General features: G+C 41.4%; 1 long non-coding RNA gene across 1 annotated transcript; it reads left to right on the forward strand.

The window, feature by feature from the left end:
• Positions 1 to 4,061: 4,061 nt before the first annotated feature.
• Positions 4,062 to 17,729, forward strand: LOC116652768. Its single transcript, XR_004305958.1, has 3 exons — positions 4,062 to 6,584; positions 14,231 to 14,353; positions 17,442 to 17,729. It is a non-coding gene; the product is annotated as an uncharacterized LOC116652768 (long non-coding RNA).
• The last annotated feature ends 1,783 nt before the right edge of the window (positions 17,730 to 19,512 follow it).

Consider the following 19,512-nt stretch of genomic DNA (forward strand, 5'->3'; position numbering starts at 1 on the left):
CCCAACTTTCTTTGAGACATAACCCATTAGTGAGATAAGGTGGTTGTCCATACAACTTTCTGGCAAGTGCTCTTTTCCCCAATTCACTTCACAAGAACCCTCAGCACCTAACTGATATCCAGGAACTGAGCTACAGCGACCCAACAACCATTCCAAGGCAATCTTTTCCACTACTTTCTGTATGAGTAATCAGGCTCTTGAAGACCAGTCTGTTGTTCCTGGTATGTGTCCTTTAATTTGTGATATACACATTATAAACCAAATAAAGTAAAGCACCTTCTAAATCCCTACCTTGGTTATTATGGAATAAAAATGCAATGCCCACATATGTGACTCACATATACGTCTACAGATATCCAGGATAAAACCAGTAGTGCAGCCAAAGAAAACAGAACAGAAAGGGAGAAAGCAGGCAAAGAAGCAAGGAGAGTTAACTACCTTGTGTGTTTTCTGCACATACTTAAAGCCCTTGGAATCACAGGGGTTTCAGAAACAACCTAAGCGTATGGAACACAATAGCTGCTGGGTGCGTTCCCAGGGGCCTTGCATCTGACCAGGCTCAGCACAAATCAAGGAACACAGGGGGAGATGCAGAGTTAGCAACGCAGCTCTTCATAATGTAGTGCCAAGACTAGTGGAGTGAGATGCTCCAGTCACAAGCACAGGTACATAACTTTTACATACCAGAGTGGAGCTGACGTTTCATTCTGTTCTCTCATTTACCTCACGTGTGCATGGCCTATGTGTTACTTCTGTGAGCGTGTTGCATCCATGTTATCTGCTTGCTATCCTCCAAAATAACAAAACTTTTGTGCTCATCCTTCTGCTTCTGGTTTTGCATCTTCTGGTCTTCTGCAATTATAATAACAAATGGCATGCATTTTTTCAGGAAGCTTGCACATCCTTGGAGTTCTAAATCCTCCTCTTACTAGACCTCTGTATTTATTAATTATGAGTAATCACTGTTAATTACAAGGAAATGCATAGAATGGCTCCCAGCTCTACATGTCTGTGCAAAATACTTCACTAAGTATATAACCTTTGGCACCAGAGACTTGCTTTTGGGAGAATTAGGTATCAGAGTGTATTTGTTTAAGCCTTGAGTCACCAGGATGTCCACTGAGATAAAAGTCACTTTTCAAGGTCATCTCAGACCTCGTGACCTTTAGGCTCACTTCAGAATTTCGAAGACTTCCTGGTTAAATAAAGTTTATCATTGTTTGAAAGAATTTGGCCTCTGGCAAGTAAAGGTGAAAAGTCATCTATATCTGAATGTTTTCAGCGCACAAGCTTGACTGCAGCCCTGATTTTAAGTTTGCCCATTGTATTTATAGCCTGAACAAAGCTGTGAAAAGTACAGTGGGACGCAGCAGCACAATTAGAAGGCCATCAAGAATGGTGTTAATTAAAAACCAGAGGACTGGATCAGAGTCCCTTTCTGTAAGGACCAGCTGGGTGTCCCTTTGCTGAAGGTAGTGAAGATGCTCTTGCTTCAGCTTTGTGAAGATGAAGGTTGGAAATCCCGATAAGGGAAGCATACTGTGCTGCAGTCTCACCCCTGCTGGCACAGCTGTGTAAGTGAAGCTGCTGTTGGAGGCAAATCCTGCTCATTTCTACTTCTGTTGCCTTGTGTTGTCAACAGCACACTCTGTCCATGGGTAAACCCAGTGAAGACTGCAGTGGCAAGAGGTCGGATGCTGCTGTTCATAGTCACTGGCACAACACCTGGAGGTGAGTGGGGCAGATTTTGATCACAGTTGCACAATTGTCCCACTGAAATCGCACTACAGCCTTCAGAGGTGTGACCCCCAGCTTTACAGCGGTGTGACTGAAGTCAGCATCTGACACATGACAGTTTCACTGACTCATCCAAGGCTTTGCTGATTCTTCAGTTTCACATTAGTACCACTTCAAATCAAAATTCACTGAAGCAGGCTTAAATGATCTCAACCCTACCCATGGGGTGACTACACCTACTTAAGGTAGGGGACAACTCAGCTCAATAGCTGATTTTTCTCTTTTGTTTCCCTGTTTAGATCAGCAGTGTCAATGACCCCAGTGTTACCTCCTACACAGTTAGCAGGTGAGTAGGAAATTATTCAGACATTTCCAAATCTGTCTGGATCCTCTCTGTGATACGCATACAGGTGTGACAACCATAAAGTAGACCTGTGCCACTGAGAAAGAGGTGGCACAGGTTGCCCCACACTGTAAGAGCTCCTCAGTGTGGACTGGGTCTTCTGGGAGTGAATTGCTGTGAAACCAGTAAGCCACTATTCATACCCTTTCTAGACAGCATTTTCTACCAACACCACATTCACTGTGCTTTCAAAGGGCACCGAGGCCATGGGAACACTGGAATGGGATAGTGCCTTTCCACCCTACCTCCTGCTGCTCCTCAGCCCATAAAAGAGCCCTTCTAGCTGTGACGTGGCTGGCAGCATGCAAGGGACTTTGCCAAGTGCAAAGCAGCACCAGGGAGATGGTGGCACACTGTGCGGTGCATCTGAGGATGACCAAGTTCAGCTGCAGAGACAGTCTGCAGCCAGTAGATCTGTGCCGGGGGGGGCAAACACTGAAAATGTATATATTTTGGATTTCAGTTTTATTGGAAGAAAGAAAAAAGATTTCACCACAGGATTGCTGTCTGTCTTGCACAGCATTCTGATTTTTCTTTCTTTTTTTCTTTTTTTTTTCTTTTTTTTTAAGGGAGCCCTTTGTTGAAATCTTGGCAGCCCATCTCTGCCAGGAAGACAGAACTGCTCTGTGCTGAAACTGAGCTTGGCACATCTTCTTTGCAGCATGTGGGGCATGCAAGGCGGTGGGGAAGGCTGCCATCTCATGGTGAGCCTCGCACGCTCAGCTAACCTACCCTGCAGCTGGCTTCCAGGCCAGGTTGCCCCTCAGCAGATGTTTTCTCAATAAATTATATGTGCAGACCCAGAAGAAACCAGGATATTTTACCCCGAGCTTTGAGCTTTAGCTTCTAGACCAACCCTGCCAGAGCACGGAGTTGTCTGGTTTCTTGCCTTTTCCATGTTTTGCGTGAGAGCAAAATGGTAGTTATGAAAAACCATGGAGGCAAGGCCCATCCGAGGAGAGGTCAGTCATCACGGATGGTTTTAGTGGCCACTTGAGACCAAAAGGCTGTTGTCTTTGACAGTAGCTTTGCTGAGTCACAGCCTCAAATGGAAACTCCCCTGGAACCGCTTGTGGGTTGCAACTCTCAATTTTGGGATGCTTTGGTATTCATCGCTAACCTTCAGCTGTGGCTCACACATCCTACTCTCATGCTTGCTGTCTGTCCTCTACTTCCTGAAGACATACCGGTGCTCGCCCAAGATGGGCTGGAGACTACCAGCTGCGGGCTCCTTCTGCACTCTGTGGGACGTGGCAGCTCTGTAGCTGGGGTGGTGGTGTCTTCAGAAGTCTCCAGAAAACAGAAATCTGCCACAAAGTGTGCTTTGGCCAGTAAGACCATCTACATAGAATGGGAACACAGTCCAAGCTATCAGCATTAACAGCTGATTAAAACTGTGTCCTGAGCATGCACTCCAAGAACATGTACATGTCTACTCAGTGTCAAATGTGAATGCACTTCTGAGTCCTGTATCTGGGAATTTCTGAAATATATTGTGGTTGATAGAAAAGGATGTAATTTTTCAAACTTAAGCTCTGCCTGTAGAAGAATTCTGTAGTAAATCTTACATTCCTCCCCCCCAACCCCCCACCCCCACCCCCAAATATAGTTTTATATATAAAAATACTGAAATAAGGAAATGAAATAATGCAGGTACTAGTTTTACAAGCTGTTTCTTGGAGCAGTGGAAGCCCAGGGTAGTGCTTAGGGTAAGTGTGGGATCAATTTCAGCTAAAGGGGTGTAGGCTGCTCTATCTCATATGTTTTGCCTATGGGTATCTTGGATGGATTGGGGAAAACAGAGAGTAGAAGCTAATTTGCACTTTTTGAAATATGTTAACATTTTACAGGGAATATATACTCATATATACTCAATTCATAGTTTTCACAACTTTTATTTGAGTCAGCAAAGGGTATAAAGATGTCAAAAGAAGCTTCAGTAATGGAAAAGAACTGTTGTGCTTTACATCATGATTTTCCTCATTTCCTTTGTATTTCTGCACAAATATAGAAGGCCAGGCCTCTCCAGGTGTCCCTCCTTGTTATTAGCTCAGCGGCAGAGCTAGTTTCTCCTTCTTAATCATGTGTTTCAGTCCTGCCTTGCAGTCCTGTCTCCCTGATCCTTTCCCCTCAGCACCAATTTTGATGCTTCTCAGCTCTGTGTTTGCTTGTAATGACCCAAATACTTTTTTTTTTTTTTTCCTTTTCCTTCCAGAAAAGAGAACAAAGAAAGAAAGAAACAAAAATCCCAACCAACCAATCAAACACAAAAAAGCACCCATCTGTTTTTAGATGGCAGCCACATTATGTAGCTAAATCTCCACACTGGAAGGCAGCAGCAGTAGTCGGGAGTGAGAAGGCTCAGGAAGCTCTCCATCAAGTTCGTGATGTGTGTTTGTGTTTGTACAGGACTGTACGCACTGCCAGGAAAAGGGGTAGTGGAGTTGTTACATGGTGTATCAATCTCAGAGGTTAATCCAGGTTGAAATGTTCTTGTGTTCTTGGGTCCCACCAGCCTCACCATTCAGCACCTCCTCAGCTAAGCCAGAACATCCACGGGCAGCAAACTATCTATCTCAGCAGAAGGTTGAGGTTGAAGGATTAATCTACTTACAAAGATGCAAGTAGATGGATGAATAAGGGGGGTAATAGATTCTTCTTTGGATTTATATTTCACCATAAGGAGAGGACCAAACATGCCTGACTTTTGCCACGTGAAATCTGACAAGACTTCCTTCAGTGCTCCCACATGGATAGGGCATGGGGAGAAGTTGCTTCTGGTATTCAGTGTTTATAATGGCTCTCAGTCACCATTTGCTGTGGAATGGCTCAGTCTGAGTTTGCAGGATGCTGGAGGGGATGCAGCCAGCCCTGCCAGGCCCACTGCAATGCGTGGATTCCTCAGAGCAGTGCAAGTACTGCAACACAGTTCTGCAGCAGGTGGGAGAAACAAGACCTGAAGCCCCACAAGCTTTTAACTTGGCACCAAAGGACAAGAAGTTGATGTTTTCTTTGTAGGGTTGCTATTCATACACCACAGTTTAACTTCTTCAGCATGAAGATGAATTCCCTCTGCACATACACTATTCAAATCTAGCGCACTAGACTGGTTTGTGTGGGCTATGCTACCCATAGACTGGCATTAATGCCACTTCCTCACCCCTCATCAACTGCTTTAAAATAATCTGCAAGGTAAAAGTGAACAACTGGTTCTTTGATACTGCTGGACAGCAGGTAGGAAGACAGCATCTGCAAATGGAAAAAATGGGAGGAGTTTGTCTTGGGCTGGCATGGAACAAGAAAAAGGGATGTATACTGAAGTGTGTATGGGGAGGACTTAGGTGCTTTTCCCCCCTTTCTTCTGGCAAAGTCAAGGGTGTGGAAATGAAACTGCAAATGAGGAACAGGCTCTCATGTGTCTGAGCTAGCAGGGCATTTCCAATATACTTTGATGGCTCTTGAAGAAACTGATTAAGAGCTGAAGCAGGTTAAGAAAAACCCCAGGTTACCACTGTAAAAATTTTCTGTCCTTATAGGTAAAATGGGGCCATGCAAAGGCAGTGCCTTGATGTTAGCACTAGCTGGGTACCTTTATGTGTATATATATTTCAACACTGTGGAACATGAGACAGACTTGCTGAACTCGTGGGCATGCTTGAACTGGCCTTTGGCATGGGGTGTGTGGGAGAGCATGAGGTTTTGGAGACCCTCTTGGGCCTGCCAACCCTGGAGCTGTTTCTCGGCAGCTGGAGGGATGCCAGTTTGAAGGTCTTTTAACAAGCAGTGTAGTGTCTGGCAAGTAACTTGTCTTCAAGTGAGTGTGACTAATCATGAATCTTTTCAATAACGTTGATGATCTAGTCTGTCCTTCCTCACTCTGCCCGACCCACTGAAATAGGAGTAAATTGGCCTTATTCTGGCAAAGGCAGGAAATGATAAAGAGCCCCTAAAAGGTTTCCAGTGCACCATGCCTAGGTTTTGCAGTGAGTGTAATTATTGGAGTTGTTGTGTGTGTGTGTTTTGAGAGCAGCTAAATAGCTCTGAAGGTATGAAAGATCGCACTCTGCAACCATCCCCTGAACCATTTGCCTGAATGCCTAATTTCCCTGCTTCACTGCTACACTGCGCCCCTGCAAAGGAAATAAGCCAAAGCCTATTAGAGTTCTCGACTCTGTGTTAATGGTTTGTGTTTGTCTGATTGGGTATATCCTACTGCCCAAGTAGTAGAGCTGGAATACAGTGCTTAGTTACTGGTCTTTGCTAAAGTTGACCTACTTTATTTGATTGAAAACTGAGATCTTTGTTTCGTTCTTTAGTGAGTTCTCTTGGATGGCTAAGGAAATGAAAATGCAATTGAGTCTTGTGTCTAATGCAGAAGCCAGTAATATTATTTGTTCTCTGAACAGAACGGAGCAAGCACTGTTTCTCCAAATTAAACCTTCTGGTAAGTGCATAATGGAGAGAAAGCAGAGGGCCTGGGAAATTAAACCCAAAGAGAGAAGGTTGGGGAAGAATAAGTGAGTATCTTCTGCTGGAAAATCAAAGGAAATTTTGTTATGAAGGAATAGTTCTCAAAGTTGCTTCTAATATTACTGCATGGAACTGGGAGACCGAATGGTGTTCCAGGTCTGAGTCATGCTGTTTGGTGTGGTAGGGTTGATGATATGCTGAGTTCTGGAGATTTCATCCAACTCTTTCTAATTACAAAGACTACTCTGAAAGTAATGCCTCCCATTTTATTATTTTGGCTCACAATGTAAGAGGTGGATGTTGGTGGTATGGCAGTAGAGGATGAACTTTCTGCCAACATTCTGTCACATGTTGTTGTTGTGTGGCAGATGGCAGCAGAGGAGTTATCTAACAAAATGGTTTCTGACATGGAAGCAAAAAGTATGTCCTTCACTTCCTCCACGTGGAAGAAATGGCACCCACTGACATTCATCAATGCTTGCTGAACATCTATGGGGACCAAACAGTGGATATGAGCACAGTGAGGCAGCAAGTGGTGTATTTCAGTATTGGTGACAACAACAGTGGGTTGTTGTGCAGATTTTTACAAGCATGGCAAGCAGGTTCTTGTTCATCATTGGTGAAAATGCATAGCTAATAGTAACGACAACGTCAGAAATAATGTCTTGTCGCTGACAGTTTGCTCGGTCAAATGGTGTTATTGTGCTCTTTGTAGTTGTTTTAGTGTCCATAAAAATAAATAAAAGACGTTACTTTCAAAGCAACCTACATACAGCTGTGTGTATTACCTTCCCAGAAAGAAACATGATTCTCAGTATAGGAAAATTTCTAGTTCTTGATGACATACTAGGACCATTGCCTGCCACTATAGTTTTCTGCCTTGGTTTCCTTTTTTATACCCACTGTTGTTTACCTCCCCGTTCCCATGACACTTGCAGTGGTTAAAGTAATTCCCAATGGAGTTTGAGGTTGCTCTTCCTTTCTCTTCTTCCTTTTTCTTTCTGGACCACAGATTTTCAGTAGTTCTTCAGGGATCCATCCAAGAATAGAGATAGAAAGTGGTTTTGTAATATACAGATACAACCAATCAGAACCATTTTATTGGATTTCTGCAGGACTGGAACATTGCCACTACTGACAAATGTCTGCAGAAAGCAGCAGTGGGATTTAAGTTAAATTATTCAGATTTAGTTATTTATGATATTTACACCATACTGATTATCAGATGGAGTTTACTTTCTTGTCACTGCTTTGAAAGAAGGATAGAGGACGAAGGTTCAAATATATTGTTGGTCTAGTAAAGGAATGGATGTTGCTCTCTTTGAAGCTCACAGCCAACCCCAGTTCTGGAAGGACGTCTAATGTTTGTGTATTTCTTGGAAGGAAGAAATGTCAAATGCTGAAAACTCAAGAAAAACAAATGACTCTGATGTATCCAATAAATAGTTGGCTTAATGAGATGAGAGTACAGAAAGGACTAAGCTTACCACAGGCCACAGAAGGAAGGTTTGCTCTAATAAAGAATAAAAGGAATAATAACTTTATGTGAATAAAAATTCTAATTTCTCGGGGAAATTCCTATCTCTTTTCATTGCTTGCTTGACCTATTCTTTGAAGTTTGATTACTGCCACTTCAAGACAGAAGAGGTTTAGCTGTTGTAGATGATAAATTTCTGTTCAAGAAATAAATACAGTATGATTCTCCCTAACATCAGGGAATATTTGAATTCAGGGTATATTCGAAGCCCTGTAGTATTTTTGAGAGAGAGACTATTTCTTAGTCTTCTAAGCAATCATCTGTTCAACTACAACAATGAGAGAAAAAATGGTTTGCTTAATTTATATATTAACTACATTCACCAAAAATCTCATGCAGTGTCTGGACCTCAGTCTCAATTCAGTGCATTTGCTTATTTGCCTCATTTTGTTCTACACACACAGTGTCCAGATTTCTGCACTACTTGGTCTTTCCGTTGTGGCAGTTTGGTGTAGTTAAATGCATGTGAGATGGGAGTAATTGCTGTATCTTCTGGAATAACATTGACACATTCACCAACCAATGAGTCATAGAATCACAGAATCACCATGACTGGAAATGATCTCCAAGATCATCCAGTCCAACCATCCACCTACCACCAATATTTTCCCACTAAACCATGTCCCTCAGTACAGCATCTAAATGTTGTATTGAGCTTTTCTTGAACACTTCTAAGGACGGTGATGCCAGCATCTTCCCCAGGCAGCCTGTTGCAGTGCCTGTCCCCTTGCTACATCTGCAAGCTCTGCTTCTCATAGAGTTGAGGAACCCACAGGTCTCAGATCCCACAAGGAGACTTAGGATTTCATATCCCTGTGACACTGGTGTAGAAAGGAGGAAGAAGGAGAATGGTGATGGTACTGGAATGTATATATTTTTAGCAGAGGGTCCTAACACTCAGAAACATCACTGATAAAAGCTTTAATGCTGTGCCTCCATTCTTCTAATCAAATTGTATTACAGGGAAGAATTATCCCAGGACTATTAACTGTGAATTTAGTTAGAGATCAGTGCAAGAGCTCAGACTGACCTTTGCTGGACTTCTCAGTGAAGGTCTCTATGTCAAACAAGCAAGGAAAGGCAGCTAAAGTTCATTCTGATGGTAACTGAGCCTGTGCTTAAGATTGCAGTGAATCACCCTCACAAAAAATTTATAGTGCTAAAATATTAACCCTTCCCATTGCCTGTCATTGGCTTGGACATCAGTTTGTGTTTTTCCATGTTATGCTCACTTGCAACAGCTGTCTCCATTCTTGCGTCTGAATCTCTTGAATGTTAATCCTTACGTCTACCCTACCTTCATGCTTTATGTCTTCTTCCTTGTTCACCTTCAAGGATGTGTTTTTCTTAGTGAAATTCTCTGTCTGTTGAGGATACATTAGAAACAGTGCCCATGCAGTGACAAGTCCATTGAATGTGTGGTCTTGGAAGCACAGTCAATAAGACTAATTCTTATTCAATTGAGGCCAATATGTTTACAGTGAATGTGAGTGCCTGGAAAAACAGAAACATTGGGAAGGAGTATTTTATTTTTTATTTTTCTCCATGAGGCTTAATACAGAAAAACTGGAGAAAGCTTAACAGGAATTTTTGCCTGTCTTTTTTTTTTATCAAATTCAGTAACGAAGAAGTTTTTATAGAGAGAGATTATAGGGTCGACTATCAGTAAATGAATACTGATGGTCAGAGCTGAAATTCAGAGATATTAGCATCTAGAAGTACTGAGATGAAATCCATTTAGCCTGGTATGTCTTTCTCTACTTTGCTCACCTCTCGTACAAGTAACTTCTCTAAGGACTAGATGGCATACCAATGATACTGACCTTGTAGTGTAAAACACAGCTCCCAAATGGCATAGCACACATATCATTAGCAATCTAAGAGCTACATCAAAGTTGTAGATAAGCATTGCTGAAATAGCCTAACTTTCTTTTCCCCTTAATATTTTTGTATGCACCTCTGCACAGAGCTGCTGCTGCTGCTATGTGTGGTATCGGAGCAGAATACCTCAGGAATCCCTCATGTCTTTACTTTGAAGTTTACCCTTAAGTATGGCTGCAAGCAGATTCGTGCTGTTCTTTTTTTCTTTTTTTTCTTTTTTTTTTCTGCCTTCCAGTTATATTAGGCTTAACTTTTGGTATGCAGCATCTTATCCAGTGAGTGTTTGTTTTTGGAGCAACAGGGTGAAAAACACTGAGGAACGAGTGGGCCTGGGGAAAAAGCCCTCAACATTAAGGAAATGAAAGAGCTCTCAGACCTGAATGGTTATAGAGATTTTACACCCTGACATTTCTATAAAGTTTAGTGTTCAAATAGCTGATTTAGTGCTAAGAGCAATACCTGATGAGCCCCAAATAGTGTGAAAAGGGGAGGATGCGTGTACAAAGGGGATCCAGACATAAGCTCGTGTTGCTTAGTGTTCACCCTCAAGGTTTGAAATATCACAGGGAATCTTACTAAAATGACAGCTTCATTTCCATGTCGTGTGCAGTATACATTATACCTTGTGTAAACTGCTGTAAGGGCACAAAACACTTTTCTTGGATCCGCAAGGCACAGAGGAGCTTTGATATCTGCTCTTTGATACTGTCAACTGTGAGAGACCTTCACATGAGGGAAAAGGAAATATAAGCTCTGAGTGCTGGCATATTCTGATCTGGGAGGAGAGCCTTGCTATAAGAGCATTTTAAAATGCATAATTTTAACTGTTTCATTGACTTGGACAAGAATTTTGGTGCCCTGGCAGTGCAGGAACATTCAGGAGGAGATTCATGCTGAGCAGAATCATAGAATCTGAAATCATTTGAGTTGGAAGGGGACCTTAAAGGCCGTCTGATTCAACTTCCCTGAAGTGAACAGGGACACCTACAGCTACATTAGGTGCTCAGAGCCCCATCCAGTCTGATCTTGGGTTTCTCCAGGGATGGGGCATCCACCACCTCTCTGAGTGTGGGTAGTGGAGCAGTGGGGGATACAGTCATGCTGTCTTGGAGGGAATGAGCACTGAGTGCTGGCCCTGCAGGGGTAGCCCTCTGAAAAGGATGCATTTAGCATTCATCTTGGTGACCACATCTGACAGGATTTGGCCACGGATGGAGACATTACCTGTGAGGGGGCACTTCTTGTCAATGTAGATAGAGTGTAGATGGAGCTGGAGTGATTAACTTGGTTTGAATGACTCCCAGTTTACACCCTGAAATAAGAAGCAGGTCACTTCCATTTACATGTCTCAGAAAGGACAGGCAGCTGCTGAACGACTCTAGAAAGTCCAACTAAGCTTTGCAAAGCTGCAAAAAGGAACAGGATTTCCACTGAACATAAAGTATGCCAGAGCTGGGACCATGCTTTCTTCAGGATGCGTGCAAAGGCAGCTACCGCAAAAGGAGAATGTTACAAAAGCTCATGAAACTTGTGAAATACAACTGGCCCTGGTTGCCTCTCATGCTAGTATAAGTTACACACAGTCCAGAACACCCTGTTTCTCAGAAATTAGGACAGCGGTCCAGGAATGGGAGCCAGCCCTGAGTCTCCTGCCAGCAGAAAATGTAGAAAAATGTGAGCACTGCAGCGTAGCAGTGACCACAATTTAATTTCTCTACATAAGAAAGAATTAGCCATTCTAATTCATTTTTGCAGGGGAAAAAAAAAAAAAGATAGACTCCAAATAGCATCACTTTCACTGTAAGAGTGACTCCAGTGTTATTTGAAGTGACGTAACCCGGGGAGTGTTTTGTAAATAACCACAACGGACTATTCAGAAAGCAAAGAAATCAGTAACCCAATTTGTACCTTCTGCCCTATGGTTGTCTTTGCTGTATGTTCATCATGTATATAAGGTCTAGTATACTGAATAATTGCAGGAAAGTAGTGAGTTCTGCATTTAATTCATTCATCTGATATTTTAAAACTCTCTTTAATTCTTCTCCGTGACAAGAACTGTTGTTTATGCTGTGGTTAGAAACTGTGATGAAGACCCATTCCCTGAAGCCTCAGACTCAGCCAGAAGGCTGCAAGAAATCTCTTGGATTTCATCTACTCCTGTTTTCAAAACATCACGAGCGAGAGGAGCTTTGCGAGCGGTAGGCTGGCTGTGCATCTTTTGATCATTCAGAGTGAGCTTTAATTTAAACTGGCACTTGTAGTTGGTAGCATCATGTTGATAAAAAAATAAATCGCTTCAGGTATTTTTGTGGTTTCTCATTTTCTGAAGCCTGGCTTATTTAGTGGGAGGCTTAGCGTGAGCAGGGTAATCTCATTTAATATAGTTACATGCTAGAGCACGGTTGCCTCTGTGCAATAGTGTAGACTGTGTAGTACAGGGTTCATGTTGGGGGAAACTCTGAGTGGTTTGTGATGCTGTTAAAGCAGCAGGTGAGCTCACCACAGCACATCTTTCAGTATGGGGAGGAGGTCCTGACACAGCTGTCCAGAGGAGCTGTGGGTACCCCATCACTGAAGGAACTCAAGGACAGGTTCGATGGGGCCCTGGGCAGCCTGAGCTGCTGGGTGGCAACCTGAATGGAGCTGGATGAGCTTTAAGATCCCCTCTAACCTGAGCCATTCTGTGGCTCTGTGATTCTATGACTGTGTGTTTCCTAAGGTCTTCTGATTAGTATAGCTGTGGGACACCCTGGGATGAACCAACACCTGGCAACCTCTGAGTGTGCTCAGGGACTGAGGGCTATCAAAACTGCAAGCAGCTGAAAGATAACTTGTTAGGAAGCTCAATTATAGCAAGCACAGCCAGACCCTGGGATAATAATATCAATGCATTATTAATAACAGGAGAGCTTGTATGCCCTGCATGCATATGCACTCTTATATCTCACCAACAGATCTACCCATGTGTGGTCCAGCAATTGTGAGCTGACATCATCTGTGTCACTGGTGGTTTGTCTTTGTTTATAAGACAAGTAGTAAATTATACAGGATAGTAGTATTTACTAGGCTGGCATTTTATATATAAAGACAATGTGTTACGGGCTGTGTTGTGCTTTCAGTTCTGAACGGCTTCACTTACCTCAGTGTTTAAACTGGCAATGTGCGCACAAATAGAAGGTCAGACAAAGTTTAAGCTGAAATACTTTGTACCATCTCTTCAAATGAATACTAGAAACCTAAAGAAATACACTCTGTTCAGTTTCCTTTTTGGTCTTCTAGTTTTTTTAAATTACGTCTGAGAAAAGCCAACTAAAATAAGTTAGAAGAAGAAGCTTTCTTTTTTTTTACCCCTGGATGTGGAATGGTGTAGTTTTGTTTCATGAGTACTCCCAGGAAAGCTCTTCCCCCTGTTTTTCTTGGTTGCTCACAAAGCAAAAAGGGAAAGATGAATAAAGGTAGATAAGTGATGAGAGAAATACAAAATAGCTTGGGAATGTAGAACCGCAGTGTACTTCATCCGTTGATTTAAATCACTACCAGCACATTTTGTTTTGCACTGTATTTTTGAAGAATGGCTTTGTCTATTTGAGACCTCTTGGCTCCTTTTGAATCAGTGGCGAAACAATGGTCAATTCCAGAAGAAAAATACTATTTCTACCAGGAGCAAATTCTTCTTACTTGAGACTAAACCTTCACACTTCCTCTGGCTCTGAGCTCCTCAGACCCGATGATGAACTAACAGAGTGTAACTTTTGAACTCATTTAAAATGCAATTGCAGAACACACCAGAGAAAGTCATTTAGCAGCATATCGACAGAAGGGCAGCTTGTAAATCTAATAAGCTCCTTCCATTTCTAATTTCTAGGATCCCACTATTAACAGCATTATATTGCCTCTAGCAATATCTGACACTCACATATGGCAGTGTACCAAATGGCCTATTAATATGACAGGTGCATTTTAGAAGAGTGACTCTCTTATCCCCCTCGGATGCACAGATGAATTGAAGAATGTCTGGAACAAAGCTCACTATTTACTCTTTTCCTGTTCTCATGCTGCTTATTAAACTGGTATGATGTAAAACCGAGGTATAAAACAACCCGCTGCACCAAATGTAATTCAATAGCCTCACTTCAAAGGTAAGTATGTTGTTAACTTTCTGTTGGAATTAACCTATCTCAGACAGCTCTTTGTAATTACAGAACCATGATGTGGAACCTTCTGACCCATGGCATGCAGTTGGTGAAGGCCAGTGATTTTCACTTCATAATGCAATCATTTCACACAGTGGAAAGGCAGCACTGGTGAAATGCAGGTCTAATCAGGTAACAAAGCACGTCTGATACTGGTCTTGAAGCAAGCAAATCTGGCATTTTAAGTGTGCCTTGGAGAGGAGTCTTTGGGGAATTCACATCCTCTGATTTGAATCTTTTCTAAGCCCTAATGACACTATCTTGAAATAAATCTTCCCTGAAGCAGATGCCTCTTCCAATATACCTATATAAACCTTTTGTTCCAACACACACAAAGAACACTTTGAGTTAAATACTCTTCTAGATGGCTCTTACAGACTGTCAGCATTAAGTTTCATAACAAACAGATGTTCATATTTTATAAACCTCCTCCATAAAAGACTTCCAGTATTCTCTGTTTCAACAGAGGCACAATGGAAAATTATAAGGATCTAGAAACAGTACTCCTGTGGGATCCTGAAATGAGTAAGCTCAGCTCCACTGAAACACATCTACAGCTGTGGGGATATCAGGAGTGAACTGTGGGAAGAGGTGGATGGGGAAGATTAGATAAAGGCCAAAAGTTTAACATCCTGGTGCAGGAGAAGTTTCTGCTGGCAGTGGAAAGAAACAGCTGCCCTGCTTTGGTGTAAGGTGATGGAATGGGCTGCCGAAGGAGGTGATTGTGTTACCATCCCTACAGGTGTTCAATAAATGTTTAGTTGTTGTACTGAGGGACATGTTTTAGTGGGGAAATATTGGTAACAGGAGAGCAATTGAACTGGATGATCTCTGCAAGTGCCTCTCTTTGTAGAGCCACGCTGCCAGTCAGATCAGGACTCACAGAGGTAAAACCAGTCTTTCTCAAAATGAACTGAACCCCCTTTTTCCTACTGGGTCAGGTCATCATTTTAGCTAATCAAAACAAACAGAATACCATGTGCAAGGGGAGGAATGGGAGAGCATAGTCAGGGTGGGAGAAGCATCTCTTTTGTCAGTGATGCAGTTCTAAACTGGTATTAAACAAATCTGGAAATAAAAGGTTTATCTACTCTGTGCTTTTTAAAAGTTCCCCAATTATAAAGGAATTTCCTTGACTGTACTTTATCAGCACTAACACTTAGACAAATAAAGAAAAGAAAAAAAAGAAGGAAAAAAAAAAAAAAAAAAAAGGAAGGAGTAGTTACCTTAGAAGAGATGATAAAATCTTATCATGCCAAAATTTATGGACATTCTTCTATTGAATTCACAGGAGCTAGGATTTTCCCTTGAAATGAGCCCTGCCTTGGTCGGTTTGGACTTGTCACTTCAGTCACACTGGGCTCTTACTGCTCCTTGACAGGAGGAGTAGCCCTGGCCCTTCCAACTTTTTGTTTTTCTGAAGCCTTGCAGAAAGCCGATTTCAGATTTCCTCTACATGTACATTTAAGAGCTTTTAGTGAGTATTTACTTTCAGAAGGACCTTGTTCTAACAAAATGAATTGCACAAATATTTGTGGAAAGCAAAACCAGGGCAGATGCAAACAGAAGTGGATTCATTAAAAATAAATAAATAATAATTATATATATATAAAAATATTATATTTATATAATTTATATATATATACATTACATTTATAAAATATATAAATATATATATATGAATATATATATACATTTACATATATATACATATAATGTATTTGTGGATAACTACTTTATAACATTCATCCAGTCTAGCTTGTAAAATGAAGCATTAGAGATTTTTAAGAAGAAAGAAAAGAAACATCCTTGCAGAATGAAAAGAAGCAAAAGAAGCATTCTTGTATTCTTGTTCATGGACAAATAAGTCTGAATGACTCATTCCTCATCTGTAGTTTCTTCTTGACTAGTTACAAATGCAATGAGTTGATGAGGAAAGGGAGATTCTCACCGCCATGTTTTCTCATAATCATGGAAACAAGAATCAACATAAAAATCAGACATCTCCTTCTGTCTCTTTTTCTGCTGGTTTATTATGACCTTCAAGTGCGTATTTTCCATTGGCTTTGTTCAGACTGGTGTGGCCAGTTGTGATGAAAGAGTGGAAACAGAACAATCTTTTGAAAAGAAATGGAACTTGGTAGCTCCCACTACTCTTACAGCCCCACAGAGTTGCTTTGGGTAGAGTGACTTTATGATCTGGAGACAATAGCTGAAATATATAAGAAGAAATACCTGAATGCACGTAGCCTTTTTGACTCTGAAGTTTTAATTTAACTTTCTTGTTCTGAACGTGTTGGGGAATAAGGTCAACCGGGGGATGGGCCTGAGTAAAGAACTGCTAAGATAACAACAGCCGAAGCAGCTGAAGCAGAACCATGGAATGGGGATATGAAGAAGCGCTTTGCCAGATGCCCCGTGATGACATGATTTATGCAAGGGAGGACTCTGGGAGTGGGAAGGGTGCGTGGGGTTGCGTAGCAGGTGTATGGGACACATATGCATGGAAGCCATGCTGGTATTTAAGCCATGTGATGCAGCAGCAAATTGTGAGAAGACTTCATGGAACCCATGGCTGTGTCTCTCTCCCCTGGATTGTTGAGGTTCCAGGATGATTGGGTTCTTTGACGGCAACGTCAGAAAGCCACAAAATGAGCTTGGGGTGCTTGCTGGGGCTGGCTCTGAGAGTTCTTCTCTAGACAAGCTTCTGTTTCAGAAATGAAGAAGCCCTCTTTTCATAAATTCAGTCCATTTTGCTTTCTGTTTATGAGGAGAATACTATAAAGCAACACTACTACAACTACTACATAGTTGAAGTTCTGGGACAACTTCAGCTATGACCCAGTTGAACCCAAATCTCACAACAGGTTTGGGTTCCAAAGATCGCAAAGGGAGTCAAGATACATAAAGTCTAATCTGTAAGCCAGGAAGCCAAACTGGCATCTATTTTGGGTCAGGTCAGGTTCAAGTTTGGCTTTGGATGGGGTTGTTCCAGTTTGATTCTGGTTAAACCCAGCAAAATTTTCAGGAAGTGGGTTAGCTTCAATGTAAGAAAAGAAGTCTCAAGTAATTTAGACCAAATTCCATTCAAGTTTCCATGCTAAGGGAATTTGGAAGAATGGTGATCTCCAGCTGGGACTATAAACACATACTGAAGAAAAGAGGTTTACTTCTTTCATTTATCTTCTTTTTTTTTTTTTTTTTTTTTTTTTTCATTCAGAAAAGAATGGGAGCTACACTTGTCCTTGCCTGACTTTACCGGTGAATGTACTTTGTATAATGTATGCTTGCCATCCTGCCACAGATCTATTCCAGGAAATAATCCACGACCGTTATGGATGTGAATTGCATTCCTTTTAAATAACAAGAAGAGACTGGAGAAAATCTGAACTACTTTAAAAGATGACCAAGAGAGACTTTCTAATGGAATGGACTTTATTGTCCTAATAAGGAAAAGTCATGTTGTACAACTCTATCATCTCACCCTCTCAGTAAATTATATAAAGAATGGACTGAGGCAGTTTTTCTTGCTGCTTACATATTATGCTGATGCACGTCAGTAGGTATTAATTTAGTAAGTTGCTACTTTTGTGCAAAAATGGATTGGTATGAATAGAGCAAAACCCATCTTGGAGTGATGTTTTTAGGACTGATTTGACCTCACTCTGGTCTTGCTGTAGCGATCTGATGTGGTATTCAGATTAAAAGAAGAAAGGAGAGCCAGAACAAAGTTTCCAGCTGTTATTAATAAAACACTTTTGCTCAATCTCTGTGGAAGCACACTACGTGGAATTAACACTATCATTGTTCTTCCTTGGAAATCACTGGTCCAGCAAACTCTGAGGTATGTTTGTGCATGTTCGAGTGAAGGGGAAGTTACATGGGAAGGAAACATGGGGAGCATGCTGCCCAGACACAGTGTTCTTGCACCTCTGTCTGTTGCTGTGTGCTTTGCTCACAGAAAACCAAGTGAACTCTGCAAATTCATCATTCTTCTTTTGCCTACCTCAACTCCTTCTCCTCCTGGTGAGTAATGGGATCTATCATCATTTCCAGCAGGCCACCCTTTTCCACTCACAGAGGGCAGAGAGAGAAATGCACTTTCCTTAAGGAGTGCTACAGACAATGAAGAAAATAAAGTTTGGGCAAGTGAAAAAGAAATAAATCTCACTGAAAGCAGCCAAATTGGGAATATACTGAGTAAGGAAGGACTTCCTATTTAAATAGTTTTTATTTTCCTAATAAGGAAAAGTCAACTGTATGCCAGTAATATCATATACCTGTGATGTGAATGAGCCACTGTTCTTGTCTCACTGAGAATTCAGTGGACTCTGCTTGCCACACAGGGCTCTATAATGATAGGTAAGAACACAATAACCTAACATTTTGCACATCAAGTCTTCACAAGGAAAGGGACTCTGGGTTCCTGCTAGTGAATCTGCCTAACAAATGAAAATCATCACAGGAAAAATGTCTCTCCTGTCTTACACTGGTAGACCTTTAGTGACTTCAGTAAGTTTCGTCCAAGTGAATAAAGTCCAAAATCCTGTACATGGGCTTTTCAAATCTTTACCAGCAAAATTAGTTTCACCAGTTCTCTAGATTCTATCTTATCAATTTAGCATATTATAAGCTATATGTTATCTAAGTTGGAAGTAAGCTGGAGTTATCAAACACAGTTTCAAGCACCAAGCAAAGAAAGAATTATAATGTGAACTCTGAAATACAGCTTTGTAAGCTGTCATCTAAATTCTGTCAAGCACAAAACTGTGAATAAATTAGGCTATGAAGAAATACTATGGGACTGTGTCCCCCCATCTTCTTAGCAAAGAAATTACTTCTTCCACCTTAACCGGTGTACCATCCTTGGTACATGACAATGGACTTGAAACCCTGTAAGATATCCATGTAGATGCCCATAGGCTTTATTCCTTTGGTAAATTTCTTGACAGGAAGGTAATGAACTGAGGGCTTTGCTTCTCCAGACAATACATGATCTCTCTAAACATCTGGGAACAATGGATCTAAAAGTCACTGCCAACTGGAATTGAAATCTTTTGATGGGAATGATAGTCCCATGAAATCTGTGTCTTTAACAACGGAAGTTTTGTCTATGGGTTTCTACAGGATGTAGTACAAATTCTGATTCAGTGCTCAATTTAATGGCATTTGAATCATCTTGGATATGGAGATAAATGCTCTTGTTAGATTTTATGACCTTTTGAATACTGGCAGTACACTTAAAGTCATTGCTTTCTGTAATCGTGCAGTCCCTGCTAACTAGTGGTATC

The sequence above is a fragment of the Coturnix japonica genome, chromosome 1 (genome assembly GCF_001577835.2).
Source record: "Coturnix japonica isolate 7356 chromosome 1, Coturnix japonica 2.1, whole genome shotgun sequence".
NCBI classification, from domain to species: Eukaryota; Metazoa; Chordata; class Aves; order Galliformes; family Phasianidae; genus Coturnix; species Coturnix japonica.